Source organism: Panthera pardus, unplaced genomic scaffold (genome assembly GCF_024362965.1).
Source record: "Panthera pardus isolate Hobbes unplaced genomic scaffold, ASM2436296v1 HiC_scaffold_27, whole genome shotgun sequence".
NCBI lineage: Eukaryota > Metazoa > Chordata > Mammalia > Carnivora > Felidae > Panthera > Panthera pardus.
The window spans coordinates 93,202,286-93,218,597 of NW_026526843.1; the positions used below are offsets into that span (position 1 = coordinate 93,202,286).

At 40.1% G+C, this 16,312-nt stretch overlaps 1 pseudogene; it reads left to right on the forward strand.

Moving 5' to 3' along the window:
• The first annotated feature begins 2,010 nt into the window (after positions 1-2,010).
• LOC109259334 (60S acidic ribosomal protein P1-like) lies at positions 2,011-2,392 on the forward strand (annotated as a pseudogene).
• The last annotated feature ends 13,920 nt before the right edge of the window (positions 2,393-16,312 follow it).

Below are 16,312 nucleotides of genomic sequence, written 5' to 3' on the forward strand. Positions count from 1 at the left end.
TTGCATTTCAGAATGAAAACATTTCCTTCCTAAAACAACGCCTAGCAGCTAACAAAAGGGGCATACTAATGTGGACAATTGCAAATGTAATTCTGCCAAAAAGGAATGCAATTTGTTCTTGTTTATTTTTTCTGTTTCGCTTAATGGTATGGATCATCAAAACCTAGATAATTTTATAGCTGAAATCAAGGCATAAATGGATTAAAGATCAATGTAAAAAATCAAGTCTTTTGGCAAAATGATGTGTAAACAGGGAAAAATATTAGTTTTATAGGAAATATTTAAAAGTGAAAGCTAGGGTCTATATGATAACTTCTGAACAAACACTAAAAATGGCTAATTGTTTTTTTCTTCTTTTGTAAATAATTTTCCTGAGGGAATATTCTACCTCAACAATGAGTTAGGAAGTCTGAATTATAGTCTTGTTTAATTGCTAATTTACATATTACCTTGTAGGGGCTATTCACTTTTGCATTTCAATTTCTTTGAAGGGAAGCCAAATTTGTCCACAAAATAGGTCTCTTTGGCATAAGGATTATTTTAGGCTGATTATTTTTAAGAAACAGCAGACATAGAATGAGCTCTAAAAACTGAGTAGAGGGACACCTGGCTGGCTCTGTCAGTAGAGCATGTAGCTCTTGATCTCAGGGTCACAATTTCAAGTTCATGTTGGACTTAAAACTTACTTAATTAAAAAAGAAAAAAAAAGAGTAGAAATTACCCTTCAGTAAGAGACATCTACAGTTATAATTATTCTCTCTCTCTCTCTCTCTGTACCAGGATAACTAAATCTCTAGAAACTTGTCAGCTGAGAAGAGTGGACTTAAATATGCATAACAACCATACCCTGTTTACTGTGCTTTGCCTGATAACCTCCCATTACTTCTCCCGCTCCTACATCTTTTGTCTTTAGCTGGAGATGTTATTTAAGGCAGTGGCTTGGGCCATCTCTGGGAGTTACTCAGTTTTTCTGGGTCTCTCCCATATATATGGGAGGTATACATATTATTAAACTTAGTTTTTTCTCTTGTTAATCTGTGTTTTATTACAGCGTGTCTCAGCCAAGAACCTACAGAGGTAGGGGAAAAATTATTTTTCCTCCCCTACACTATACTTACAAAACAAAACAAAGAAAAATGGAATGAGGCCAACATTTACAATGAATCTAGAAAGGGCTGGGTTTTAGGTTCCCTCTCTTTCAATAATACCAATAGGAATATGTTTTTATCTCCATTTTGCAGACAAGAAAAGTGAGTTTGAAATATGTAAATTTGTCCATTAATATAGCTATTAAGAAATCCAGTTAAGGGTACCTGGGTGGCTTCATCAGTTGAGCAACTGACTTGTGATTTCAACTTTGGTCATGATCTCATGGTTTGTGGTTTCGATCCTCTCTCTCCCTCTCTCTCTGCCTCTCCCCTCCTTATGTTCTCTCTCTCTCTGAAAATAAATAAACTTAAAAAAGAATCCAGTTAGGAGTGCCTGGGTGGCTCAACCAGTTAAACATCCAACTCTTGGTTTCAGCTCAGGTCATGATCTCATGATTCGTGAGTTCAAGCCCTGTGTCGGGCTCTGTGCTGACTGCAGGGAGCCTACTTGGGATTCTCTCTCTCCCTCTCTTTCTGCCTCTCCCCTGCCCATTCTCTCTCTCTCTCTCTCAAAATAAATAAATAAACTTAATTTAAAAAATCCAGTTAGGGTCCAAACTGAGAATTTTCTAGCTCTGTGATAGACGTTTACCACTCCTTTACTGCACATGTATATATACAGCTAGTTAGAAAACTTGAAAGACACATGAACTGTGGATTAAGGCAAATATTATCATTGCTTTAAATATATTACAAACTGGGAAGGATTCTACCTCAAAAATTATATTAGCTTTCCTCTGCTGCCACTAAGGTACTCAGTATTTCTGAGCAAGGAAGCTAAGGCCATGTTGAGGTGAGCCCCTCACTTCGTCTGGCCATTAGCACCATGCCGGGCAGCACCTGCTCAGCACTCGCCTGCACCATGGTCTCCATGTTAGAGCTCACCTGCACCTATTCTGCTGAGTGGATAAGGAGGTGATTGTCACGGAGGATAATATCAATGCCCTCATTAAAGCAGCAGGTGTAAATGTTGAACCTTTCTGGCAGGGCTTGTTTGCAAAGGCTCTGGCCAACATCAACATCTGGAGTCTCATCTGCAAGGTAGAGGCCGGTGGACCTGCCCCAGCAGCCAGTGCTGTACAAGCAGGAGGCCCTCCTTCCACTACTGCTGCCCCAGGTGAGGAGAAGAAAGTGGAAGCAAAGAAAGAAGAATCAGAAGAGTCTGATGATGACATGGGCTTTGGTCTTTTTGACTAAATCCTTTCTGTAACCTGTTCAATAAAAAGCTGAACTCTTTAAAAAAAGATTACTGTTGGGGCACCTGGGTGGCTATATTGGTTGGGTGTCTGACTTCAGCTCAGGTCATGATCTCATCACTTGTGAGTTTGAGCCCTGCATCAGGCTCTGTGCTGACAGCTTGGAGCTTGCTTGGGATTCTGTCTCTCTCTCTCTCTCTCTCTCTCTCTCTCTCTCTCTGTCCCTCCCCTAGTCACGCTCTCTCTCTCAAAAATAAACAAACATTAAAAAAATTATAAAAAAAAAGATTACTGTTTAATAGACACTCGAAGATAAGGAAAACATATATTATTTCACAAGTACTAAAGAGGTAGAATTTAATTAAATAGAACACAAGCATATAATGGAGAATAAAGGGAAATATTCATCTTTTGGAATATGTAACATTAATTAATGAATACTAAACATGTTTTGTCAGGTTAGGGGATAAAATTACCAATATCAGAGAAAAAAAAAGGGACATCAATACAAACCTTTAAGACATTAAAAACACATAAAAAGATATTACAAATAACTTTTCAGTAATATATTTGAGAATTTAGATTAAATTTTAAAAATCACAAATATCAATTACCAAAAGTGATAAAAGATGACATAGAAGGGGCACCCGGGTGGCTCAGTTGGTTAAGACTCTGACTCTTGATCTCAGCTCAGGTCATGATGTCAAGGTTCATGAGATCAAGCCCTGTATCAGGCTCTGTGCTGACACCGTGGAGCCTGCTTGAGATTCTCTCTCTCTCCCTCTCTCTCTCTCAAAATAAATAAATTTAAAAAAAATATTAGGGGTGTCTGGATGGCTCAGTGGGTTAAGTATCAGACTTCAGCTCAGGTCATGATCTCGCCGTTTGTGAGTTCAAGCCCCGTATCGGGATCACTGCTGTCAGTGCAGAGCCCACTTGGATGCTCTGTCCCCCACTCTCTCTGCCTCTCCCCATCCCAAATGTATGCTATCTCTCTTGCGCGCTCTCAAAAATAAACATTTAAAAAAAAGAAAGAAGAAAAGAGACTATGTTGTAAAGAAATCTGAAGTTTCTAGTCAACATACACCACCAAGAGCTATAACAGTTAGTGTAGGACTGCGATCAGAGGGCACTGGACCAAGTATGGGCAGAATATAATGTTAGTGTAGGAGCTGAGGACAGGCACCCCTATGATGGGCCGCTTTGACATGAAGATGATTCTGAGCTGAAGGCAACTGAGACCCGACAGCCTCAAGAGAGAATTTTGCCCCTCCCTTAACTAGGTAGGAAACTCTATATTGGGGATCTTTCCCAGAATAAGGGTTATTAGCAGAGATAAATTTTATCTGAGTGACCCATCTGTATGGCAGGGCAAACATCTAATTACCAAATATCTGCTTCTTATTTCCTGTGAATTGTATTCCTTTCCTCTGAAGTCCCAGACCCCTACCCCCATCTCATTAGTTCAGGATGACATATATACTCATTTTGCCTGTCTTTGGAATTTCCAGGTTCGTGTGGATTCCCTGTACATATGCTATTAAATTTTACTTTCTCCTGTTAATCTAGCTCATGTCAGTTTGATTCTTAGTCTAGCTAGAAGGCCCTCTGAAGGGAACAGAAATTCTTGCTCCCTGACATTAGAAAATGGAAAGTTTATTGATTTGTGAGAGCTCTTCTGGGATACAGGATTTAACACCTTGACAAGGACCCACAGCTATTATATGAATATGCTGAAGCATGGGAAAAGCAATAGTCTTTATAACTGAGTGAGAAAACCCAGACATAACACTGCAGACAGTAGGGGAAGGTAGTAAAATGCTTATTAAAGGGGTGCCTGGGTGGTTCAGTCGGTTAAGTGTCTGACTCTTGATTTCAGCTCAGGTCAGGATCTCACAGTTTGGGAGTTGGAGCCCCACATGGGGCTCTGTGCTGACAGCACAGAGCCCACTTGGGATTCTCTGCCCCTCCCCACTTGTGCACTCTCTCTTTCCCAAAAATAAACATTAAAGAGAAAATAAAATAAAAATAAATGCTCATTTAAATAATTACAAAAAGGGACACCTGGATGGCTGAGTCGGTTAAGCGTACGATTTCAGCTCAGGTCATGATCTTGTGGTTTGTGAGTTCAAGCTCCAAATCGGGCTCTGTGCTGACAGGTCAGAGCCTGGAGTCTGCTTCCAATTCTGTGTCTCTCTTTCTCTCTGCCCTTCCCACACTCATATTCTCTCTCTCTCTCTCTCTCTCTCTCAAAAATAAACAAAAACACCCTAAAAAAATAAAATAAAAATAAATCAATTAAAAATTTAAAAATTTAAAAAAACCTCATAAAATGCTCATAGCATACTAGACCATTTTGTTACACTATGTAATATCAGAAAAGCCACCATGATATATATGCTTCAAAGTAGGGCCCAGAGGATATACCTTATACCAAATGGTAAAAATATGGTGGTAATACAGACAATCATACCACTAAAAATTTTAGTGGCTGTTCTCCTCTGTAGGTAAGGGATGAGGAAGTAAGATATGCTATTACAGAATTGGGCTCAGGGTGCCTGGCTGGCTCAGTCAGTAAAGAATGCAACTCTTGATCTTGGGGTTGTAGGTTTGGGCCCCATGTTGGATGTAGAGATTACTTAAACATAAAATCTTTAAAAAAATTGGATTAATGATAGCAAAGGAAGTGGTAGTAACTTAAAACAATAAACAACTGGTAGTATGGAATGATCAGAGTCAGATGGATTAAATTATTATTTCGAGCAGAAAAATCAAAATGCCAGCCAGGATGGTCTGACCTGTAGAAGGTTATGAAAGTGATTAGCAGAATACAGTATCTCTCAGAGCCAAATAGATGGGCCTCTGACAAGGGTTCTTTTTGATCAGTACAATCAAAAGAAATCAAGAATAGATTATTAGGAAACTTATTACCTAATGTAAATCACCATCCCTTGCTCAGTTTCCAGAATTGAGCCAGCTTAACACCCATAACTCTTGGATTGAAAGAGAGGCCTGGTCCTCAGAAAGCAGGACCCTTCAAAATGTTGACAAGTGAATGCAATAATTCTTTCAGTGCTTTCCCAGTTAGAGCTATGTTCATTTACTTAAGTAGCTCTTCCCTGGGCTACATAAATATACAAACATTGCAAGGACTGTTGGACATAGGGTCCAAACTGATGCTGGAATCCAAAAATTCAATGCATCACATGGACCCCAGTCAGAGTGAGGACATATAATGGCCAGATAATAAATGGAGTCCTGGGGCATCTGGCTGGCTCAGTCAGTAGAGCATGTGACTCTTGATCTCAGGGTCTTGAGTTCAAGCCCCATGTTGGATGTACAGCTTACTTTGAATGAATGAATGAGTGAATGGAGTTCTGGTCCAGCCCCATCTTACAGTTAATCCTTTGGGTACACAGTGCAAAATTTGCAATTAGAATAGGTAATGTTGGTAGTTGGCCGAACCTCACATTGGTTTCTTGGCCTGTAGGGTAAGAGCTATGATAGTGTGAAAGGCCAAGCAAAAGCTTTAGAAATTACTCCCATTCTCAACCAAGACAGTAAGTAAAAATCAATCCTACATTCTAAGGGTAGCAGCACCTATAGAATGCAGGATTGGTGGTCTCTATCATATCTCCATTTAATCTGTCAGTCTCATACTTTCAAAATCCAAACACATTCCATATTGTATTAGTGGACTACTGCAAACTCAAACATTTACTATCCCCAATTGTTGCTACTGTGCCAGAAGTGGTGTCTCTGCTAGAGCAGATGAACACAACCAAAGTACATGGTAAGCAGTCCCTGAAGTGGCAAATACATATTTTTGTTTCTATCAAAAGGGAGGATTATAAATAGTATGAATTTACTGGGAAGAGATAACAATATATGTTTACAGTCCTGTCCTAGGTCTATAGTAAATTTCCTACCCTTTGATGTCATATACTCTGAAGACATCTACCTGTCTGGACATTCTACAGAACATCAAAAATTTCCAACATATTGACTAGAGCTTGCTAACTAGACCAGTAAGAAGTAGCAAATATGTTGAAAGCCCTGGTCAGGTGAATGCATTCCAAAGAGAGGAGTTCACACCATTGGTAAAAATGTTAAGGGTCAGTGGTCTGAGATATGGCAACACATCTCCTCTGTAGTGAAGGGAATATGATTGCATCTCAAACATTCCTCCACAAAGAAGAAAGCTCAATTCCTAGAATGCCCTTTGGGGTTCTGCACAAAGCACAATCCATAAGTGGCAATACTGTTCCAGCCCATATATTGAGTGACACAAAATGGTCTCAGCTGTGAGTGGGGTTCAGAGCAGAAAAGGGCTCTGCCTCAGGAAAAGGCTGTAATCCAAGTGTTTCTACTGCTTGTCACATATAATCTGGGAGACTCTATATTATTATGGGTATGAAAGTTGACAAAAGACAAAACTTTTTTTTCCAGTTTTTACCTTAGTTCCAGTTAGTTAATATATAGTGTTGCATTAGTTTCAGGTGTACAATAATAGTGATTCAACATTTCCATACACCACTCAGTGCTCATCACGACAAGTGCACTCCTGAACCCCTATCACGTATTTAACCCACTCTCCCCCACCCACCTCCCCTCTGGTAACCATCAGTTTGTTCTCTATAATTAAGGGGCTGTTTCTTGGTTGGTCATTCTCTAAAAGACACCATTTAGAGTTTATGGCAAGCCCCAATAAAAGACTATTAATACAGATTCCTAGGACTCTGGAGTAAGACTGCACAATCTGCAGTGGAGAACTGTACACAATTCAAAAAGCAGTTTCTGACCTGCTTTATAACATCAGTATTTTTGGTGAATACAGTCCATTTGTTATGTAGAACTTCTATCACTTCTTTCCTCATTAGATCATGATATGCATTTTTTTTTGTTAGCAATATTATAGTAGTGATATGTATCCTTTTTGGTGCAATATATCAGGAAGCATATGACTGGTAATGTTTTTGACCGCTTGGTTAAAGTGACACCTTCCAGGGCTCTCTATCATAGTATCTTTTTCTTCCTTTTTTGAGGAAGTTTCTTTCTCTATTTTTCTTTTTTTTTTTTTTTAATTTTTTTAAACGTTTATTTATTTTTGAGACAGAGAGAGACAGAGCATGAACAGGGGAGGAGCAGAGAGAGAGGGAGACACAGAATCTGAAGCAGGCTCCAGGCTCTGAGCTGTCAGCACAGAGCCCGACGCGGGGCTCGAACTCACGAACCGTGAGATCATGACCTGAGCCGAAGTCGGACGCCCAACCAACCAAGCCACCGAGGCGCCCCGAGGAAGATTCTTTCAAATGATGTCACTACCTTATTGAACTGTGGACTTTCATTCACTAGTTTTAGAATCTTTTCATGATTCTTGAGGTGCCTGGGTGGCTCAATCGGTTAAGTGACTGACCCTTGGTTTCAGCTCAGGTCATGATCTCGTGATTTGTGAGTTCGAGCCCTATGTCAGGTTCCACATATGGCAGCATGGAACCTGCTTAGGATTCTTTCTCTTTCCCTCTCTCTCTGCCCCTCCCCTGCTCAGGCTGTCTCTGTCTCTCTCAAAATAAATAAATAAACTTAAAAAAATTAGAATCTGGTGATGATTCTTGCCTGGATTAATTTTTATCATGATGATTACCAAATTTATTTTTTCTACATTTAGTAGTTGGCTTTCTACTATAAAGTATAATTTGCCATTCTTCCACATTTTTCCAACAAATTATTTAGGTTCTGCTTACCCAACTACAGTGTAGGGGGTGGATTCCCCGACACCAACAAGTAATTAATTTTCAAACACCAGCTGGGTGCCCTACAATTCAACTCAATTCTGACACTCTCTACCATGAGATAGCATCAGATCCCACACGTTGAGGGCTGTCCTACAAGGCTGCCCTCACTTTAACTTCAGATGCCGATCACAAACCCAGGTTATCACCTGTGCTTCTGACCAACTGGATATAGATTGGAGGTTCCAATGAACCCCACCTTGGGTTGGATTAATTTGCTAGAGCAGCTCACAAAACAGCTTAGAAACATTTTACAGTTGACCCTTAGGGGCACCAACCCTCCACATAGCTGAAAATCCCTTTATAACTTTTGACTTTCCAAAAACTTAATCATTAATAGCCTACTGTTGACTGGAACCCTTACCAATAACATAAACAGTTGATAACACATATTTTATATATGTATCATATATTGTCTTTCTATAATAAAGTAAGCTAGAGAAAATAAAATATTAGGAAAATCACAAGGAAGAGAAAATAGATCTACAGTACTGTATGATCAAAGAAAATATGCATTTGTAAATGGACCCACACAGTTCAAATCCATGTTGTTCAAGGGTCAACTGTACTTACTAAATGACCAGTTTATTATAAAAAGATATACCTCAGGAACATCCAGATGGAAGGGATGCATAGGGCAAGGTATGCAGAAAGGACCAGTACTCTTCAGGAGCACTACTGTCCCTAAATCTCCATGTGTTCACCAACCTAGAAGTTCCCTGAACCCTGTCCTTTTGGGTTTTTATGGAAGCTTCATTGCATAAGCAAGAGTGATTAAATCATTGGCCACTGATGATTGATTTAATCTCCAGTCCCTCTCCCTTCCTGGAAATCAGGGGTAGGATGAACTGGTCTGACCTCTAATCATGTGGTTGGTTCTTTTGGCAACTAGCCCCCATTCTTAGTTGCTTCCAAAGTCACCTCATTAACATAAACTCAGGTGTGGTTGAAAGGCATTTGTTATGAATAACAAAAGACATTTTTATTGCTCCTATCACTTAGAAAATTCCAAAGGTTTTAGGAGCTCTGTGTCAGGAAATGGACAAAGACCAAATATATATTTCTTATTACAAATCAAAACATCACACACGTCAATACCTATTTACAGGTTTATCTATCTAAAAGACTATCTATATATCTATACCTATATATACTCTCTTGCTTTGACTTGCTTTTTCTTGTTCTTAGAAATAATCCATTAGCTGATGAAAAATCAAGTATTTTCCCTTCCACAATTTCTTTTTTCTAAAAATATTTTACTTATTTTTGAGAAAGAAAGTGTGAGTGGGGGAGATGTACACAGAGAGGGAATAGAGGACCTTAAGTGGGCTCTGTGCTGACAGCAGTGAGCCCTATGCAGGGCTCAAACTCATGAAGCATGAGATCATGACCTGAGCCAAAGTCAGACACTCAACCAACTGACTGAGCCACTCAGGCACCCCTTCTTCCCTCCCACAATTTCAACTTTATTTTTCTTCTACTATCTAAAGCAAATATCAATACACCCTTTTCTGATTAAGTAGGAAAGGAAACCATGTAAGTTTTTTATGATCTTGTTTGCTTGATAAATATTGATTTTATCATCTTTGGCTGGAAGGGATTTTATTTCTTTCTGAGATTCCAATTTCTTTTCTATCCTCCTTTTATCCACTGAACATTATTAAATTTGTAGAATTCAAATAGATGAAATAGTAACATATAATCTCTTTCTGTGTTCTACATCCATCCTTTCCCTTCTGCTGGATGTTTGCTTATTTGCTTTCTTCAAATATACACAACACACCATTTCACACTTTTATTGAGACTCAAACTTCTCCATAAACGTGTGTGTTATCTTTAATTTTTTATAAGAGCAGCATGATACTTTGTTCAGAGTAAAATTTTAGAAATCAGATTTACTTACCCATTGAGCCCTTATTTTCACCCACATTCTTCCTCTGACTTGTAATAACGGAAACTGAAAATTACCCAGTAAAATTCTGAGGTGGCATGTATATAAATCTAGCAAAATAAACCAAATAAGAAACAAACCAAAGATCATGATTTTTCTACGCTAGACCCTAGGGATAATTCTGGAGTCAAAGCAGACCCCTATTAAGATATTTAACATACAACTCACCTTCATATTTCTCTTAACTTTGTCCACATCTATGTCAATAGTCCTTTTATTAAGTTTCCTGAAGGTGCTAACAGAAGGAATGAAAAATCCAGAAATGTAGACTGATTGGTAACATCTGGTATGGAGCCTGTCTCCCAGTTTTGCTTAGCCCTGGCCTTTCTCTCCACCTCACTGGCAAAATAACTTTCCAGCCACTTCTGTCCTCTTAACATCAAGCAAGGGTTTCAGATGTGAACCCAAATAGGAACTAAAAGTTAAGAATATGAGGGGTGTCTTGGTGGTTCAATTGGTTGAGTGTCTGGCTCCAGTCATGATCCCAGGGTGGTTGGATGAAGCCCTGCAATGGGCTCTGCACTGGGTGTGGAGCCTGCTTAAGATTCATTCTCATTCTCTCTCTCTCTCTCTCCTGCTCCTCCTCCTCCTCCTCCCTCCTTCCCCTCCTCCTCTTCCTCTCACGCTCTCTCTAAAAAAAAAAAAAAGAAAGAAAAAAGAGAACAAATTCTTTGGGAAAAAACCCAGTCTAAATTAATTTGGAATTAATCTTTAAACCACAGTCTAGCTTAGCATCCCTTGACCAACAGCTACTGAAGATAAGAGACCTTATTCTTTGAAACTGAGATCTTTTTATTTGACTGTAACAGCTATCTTCCTTTCTTGAAGCACCTTTGACTTTTTCTTTTTTTTTTAAATTTATTTATCTATTTTGAGAGAGAAAGCGTGAGTGGGGGAGGGGCAGAGAAAGAGGGAGAGAGATAGAATCCCAAACAGGCTCTGCGAGGTCAGTGTGGAGTGAACCCATGAACTGTGAGATCATGACCTGAGCCGAAGTCGGACGTTTAACTTGGAGAAGATCCAGATTATTGTGATCTTTTAGACATCGCTAGATGGAGTATTGATTACTACAATCACTTTGGAAAACAGCTGGCAATATTATGATAGGGAAAGATAGGATAAAATAAGGCAGAGAGGGAAAGGTTAGGAGCTGAGTTCCCTGGGTAGGGAAAAAAAACATGTTTTAAAACAATACTGGGAACATCTGACCACGAGCAATCTCCCTCAAGCATAAGGTTCCTCTTAAGAATGTAACAGACACTGAAAGGGCGGGCCTACACCGGCAGACTCCATCTGGTTCTGTGTCCTTCACCTAGACCACGCCTCCTCCCCTTGAGTAACCTCCCGCTCACCCGTTCAAACTTCCTGATCAAAACATGCCCAGCGACCTGCGTAACAGGACTCCGACCCTTCCCCAGCCAATCGGCTGAGGCCACAGCCATTACCTCACCAACTGCCCCTAGGCCCCAATAAAACCTTTGTGCTTTTGAAACTCGCGCTCTCTCCCTGGTATCTCACCGCTGCCTCGGTGCAGGTAGGGGATTGAGCTCGAGCTAGCTTGAATAAAGGCTCTTTTGCTTTTGCATCAAACTCGGCTCCCCAGTCGTCTTTGGGGATCACGAATTCTGGACATAACAGTCCATATAATGAGATGAAGCCTGCATCAGCGCAGCGTCCTGAGTAACCTCAGTGAAACACCATCCCTACCAATCCATATTGAACATTTGGTGTGAAAGAGAAATAAACTTTTATCGTAACGAGCTACTGAGATTTGGGCATTGTTTGTTGCTAAGTTATTCAACCTGATACAGATGGCTTCAGTTCAATCTATAGTGCTTTACATCTAGCTGGATAACTTCACATCTAAGCTGGATAGCCTGTATTTAAAATTTTTTTTATACGTTTGTATATTTTTGATAGAGAGAGAGACAGAGCACAAGTGGGGGAGGGGCAGAGAGAAGGAGACACAGAATCTGAAGCAGGCTCCAGGCTCCGAGCTGTCAGCACAGAGCTCGACACGGGGCTCAGACTCACAAACCCTGAGATCATGACCTGAGCCGAAGTCAGACGCTTAACTGACTGAGCCACCCAGGTGCACCTGGAAAGCCGGTATTTTAAATGCCAGAAATAGTTTATAATATGTATTGATAAATAAATAGAGTGCATGAAAATATACATTTCCCCAATCTGGAGATTAGACAAGGTTAAATCAGCCAGAGTAAGAAAGAGTCAGAGGAGGGTACAGAATTGTTAGATGGTGTGACTCTCTCAGTTGGGGTCTGAAATTTCCCATTACTTCTGAGGGAAGAGTGTGTGTGTGTGTGTGTGTGTGTGTGTGTGTGTGTGTGCGCCTGTGTTAAAGAATGGTTTAAAAAAACTTAAAAAAGCTATTCTCAAAAAGAAATGGCAGCACAGAAGATCGGGACTCAGACAATCACACCCAGAATGCTTCTCGTGAAGTTGTTGCAAAAATGAATAAAGTTTTATACCATAAGATGGCCGACGGGGCTAAAACAAGCTCTGGTCTCTAGCTTGGAGGGGGTTCTTCTTGCCCTGTTTGCCATGCGTGCGAAAACCCCCACAGATGTGGAAGCTGACAACTATAAATTACCCTTCCCACTTGAATTCGGTGCTCAGATCTTCGGAGAAACAGTCTCCTCTGAGCCCACCGGTGTTAAATAAATCTCCAATCCACCAAGATCTCCAAGTGCTGCTTGGTTTTTCCGCCAGTGTTCCAGCCTGGTGTCAACAAAATAGTATCTGCAAGTTTCCCTAGCTTTGTCCTATCTCCCAATAAGGCGGTGCATCAGGGCTGAGAGATGGTGAAGGTCTGTAAAGGGCCTCGTGCCTGAGAGAAACAGGACACTCAGCAGGTGGATGGACTTACAGAGCCTGGACATGATGGCAGAACTGGGAGTCAGGTGCCAGTATAGATAGCTGCCAGTGACCAAAGGTGAGTCAAGTGCCTTCCAGAGGACATCTGCATGAAGATCGGCTGACAATACAGTTTCCAGAGTTTTCTAAAATGCCATTATTTTACATGAGCCCTTGAACGTATGTGCCACCCTAAGAGAAAGAGGGATATGCAAAAATCCTTAACCATCTGAGTTTAAAATTGATTTGGCTAAGACAATTCTATAATGGTGATGCCTGAATTCAATTTTTTGCCTTCATGTTGAATTGGGACTCAAAATGAAGGCCAAACATTTACAAAGTTAAAAGAACCATTGTTTGCTTATGTGCATTTTGTGATGAATCTGGCACTGCCTCAAAGAGCTGGTTGGGCATCGCTAGTAAATTAAACATCCTGAGAGGGAGAACACCGGGGAATGGATTAGACTTGGACAGAAGAGCAATCAGGAGTTCAGTTTCTCGACATGGTAAAATTGAAATGCAGACTAAACCTCAAAGTTGGAAAACTGGATATCAGCAGAGAGGTTTAGGGTAGACATGTACATTTGGGGGTTTTTAGATAGGAGGATTTAAGGTTAGGGACCTGGGAATTAGATTAAATAAAGAGTAAACACAGAGAAAAGAACACATCTACAGACGTGAACTTTGAGTCATTCCAACATTTACAGATTAAGAGGATGTTATTCCAACAAAGGAGATAGAAACAGCAGCAAATAAGCAGTGGAGGGCACCTGGGCAGCTCAGTCGGTTAAGTGCTGGACTTTGGCTCAGGTCATGATCTCAACAGTTCATGAGTTTGAGCTCTACAGTCAGCAGAGCCTGCTTCAGATCCACTGTCTCCTTCTCGGTCTCTCCACTGCTCGCTCACTCTCTCCCTCAAAAATAAACAAACATTAAAAAAAAAAAAACACAGTAGAATAAGAGGATTGTGTGGTGTCCTGGATGCCAAATAAAGTCTCAAGAAGAATGTGATCAACCATGTCAAATACTAAGAGGGAGGATAGGGATTGAATAAAGGCCATTCATTTGGCAATGTGGGTATAATAGATAACCTTGTAAATGCAGGTTTTGCAAGTGTTGGAAATGAGAGCATTGTGCAATCCTCCAGATCTGGGAGAGTCTATTCTTACATGATTTTTCCAGCAAAGTTTTATTGACTTGGCGTGGAGAAGCTCCTTGATAAGGAAGTTATTCACTCAAATATGTCTAGAAAACACTGCATTCTACACCTCACATTGGAAGTCAAAAAGAAAAGACATAAGAAAAAAAGACATCTGTTTATTTCACCTAGAAATTCTTTCTTGATCTTTTAAAAAATTATTTTATTTTTTTTTTATTTTTTTTTTATTTTATTTTTTTATTTTTTTATTTTATTTTATTTTTTTTTGCTTTCACTTATACATGTTTTATTTTATTTTATTTTATTTTATTTTTTAATATATGAAATTTACTGTCAAATTGGTTTCCATACAACACCCAGTGCTCATCCCAAAAGGTGCCCTCCTCAATACCCATCACCCACCCTGCCCTCCCTCCCACCCCCCATCAACCCTCAGTTTGTTCTCAGTTTTTAACAGTCTCTTATGCTTTGGCTCTCTCCCACTCTAACCTCTTTTTTTTTTTTTTTTTTTTCCTTCCCCTCCCCCATGGGTTTCTGTCATGTTTCTCAGGATCCACATAAGAGTGAAACCATATGGTATCTGTCTTTCTCTGTATGGCTTATTTCACTTAGCATCACACTCTCCAGTTCCATCCATGTTGCTACAAAAGGCCATATTTCATTTTTTCTCATTGCCACGTAGTATTCCATTGTGTATATAAACCACAATTTCTTTATCCATTCATCAGTTGATGGACAAAAATTATTTTATTTTTGAGAGAGAGCGTGAGTGAGCAAGGGGCAGAGAGGGAGGGAGAGAGACAGAATCCCACACAGGCTCCTCACTGTCAGCACCCCTCACCTAGAAATTCTTAAACTTATGTCCTATAACATATCCACACATGCATGTGTGTGTGTGTGTAAGGGCCCACAATCTCTTACTCGAAACCCTTTAGGTCAGATGTAATTTGAAAACCAAAATATTTCAGATTTCAGAAAGATAATGAAGTGGATAGTGCATACTTTATGTAGTTCTACCAGCAGGAAATCAAACACATGAACCTTTTTATGATTTTTTAATAAAAAGTTTCACCCCAGGGGTGCCTGGGTGGCTCAGTCAGTTAAGTGTCTGACTTCTGCTCAGGTTATGATTTAATGGTTCATAAATTAGAGCCCTGCATCAGGCCTTCTGCTGAATGCACAGAGCCCCCTTTGAATCTTCTCTCTCTCTCTGCCCCTACCCCACCTAAAGAATTGTGTGCCAAAATTTCTAAGAAAAAAATTTCAGTTTCAGAAGTTTTTGGGTTTCAGAGGTGGGCCTATGTTAGAATTCAGTGGAGGGGCACCTGGGTGGCTCAGGAGGTTGGGTGTCCCACTTTGGCTCAAGTCGTTATCTCACAGTTATTGAGTTTGAGGCCCGCTGCTTAGGATCCTCTGTAACCCCTCTCTCTCTGCACCTCCCTCACTTGTGCGCTCTAAAATAAATAAACATAAAAAAAAAAAAGAAAATTTCAGGGGTGCCTTGGTGGCTCAGTCAGTTAAGTCTTTGACTTCGGTTCAGGTCATGATTTCATGGTCTGTAAGTTTGAGCCCCGTGTCAGGCTTTGTGCTGACAGCTCAAAGCCTGGAGTTTGCTTCGGATTCTGTGTCTCCCTCTGCCCTTCCCCCGCTTGCACTCTGTCTCTCTCTCAAAAATAAAATAAACATTAAAAAAAAAATTTCAGTTAAAAGGAAAAGAGAATTCAGTGGAAAGGTTTCCTAGAATAAAGTTTGTGCAGGGTTGACATATGACCTTGAGGTGAGGGTCAAGAACTAGTAGCAACCTTTGGGGTAAAATATGTACATGGGCATTCACTAAGTACAGTTTAATTGTGGCCGATGAGATTGCACTCAAGCAATTATATGGATTCATCTCGTGAGAAAATAACAGGTATATGCTTTACAATTTCAAAATGTTGTATGATTGTAAAGATGATGACATAAAAATGATATCAAACAGTGTTTTTGTGTTTTAAAAATGAAAGCAAAATTAATTAAAAACATTACTAGACAGGGGCGCCTGGGTGGCTCAGTCGGTTAAGTGTCTGACTTCGGCTCAGGTCATGATCTCACGGTCTGTGAGTTCGAGCCCCGTGTCGGGCTCTGTGCTGACCGCTCAGAGCCTGGAGCCTGTTTCAGATTCTGTGTCTCCCTCTCTCTCTGATCCTCCCCTG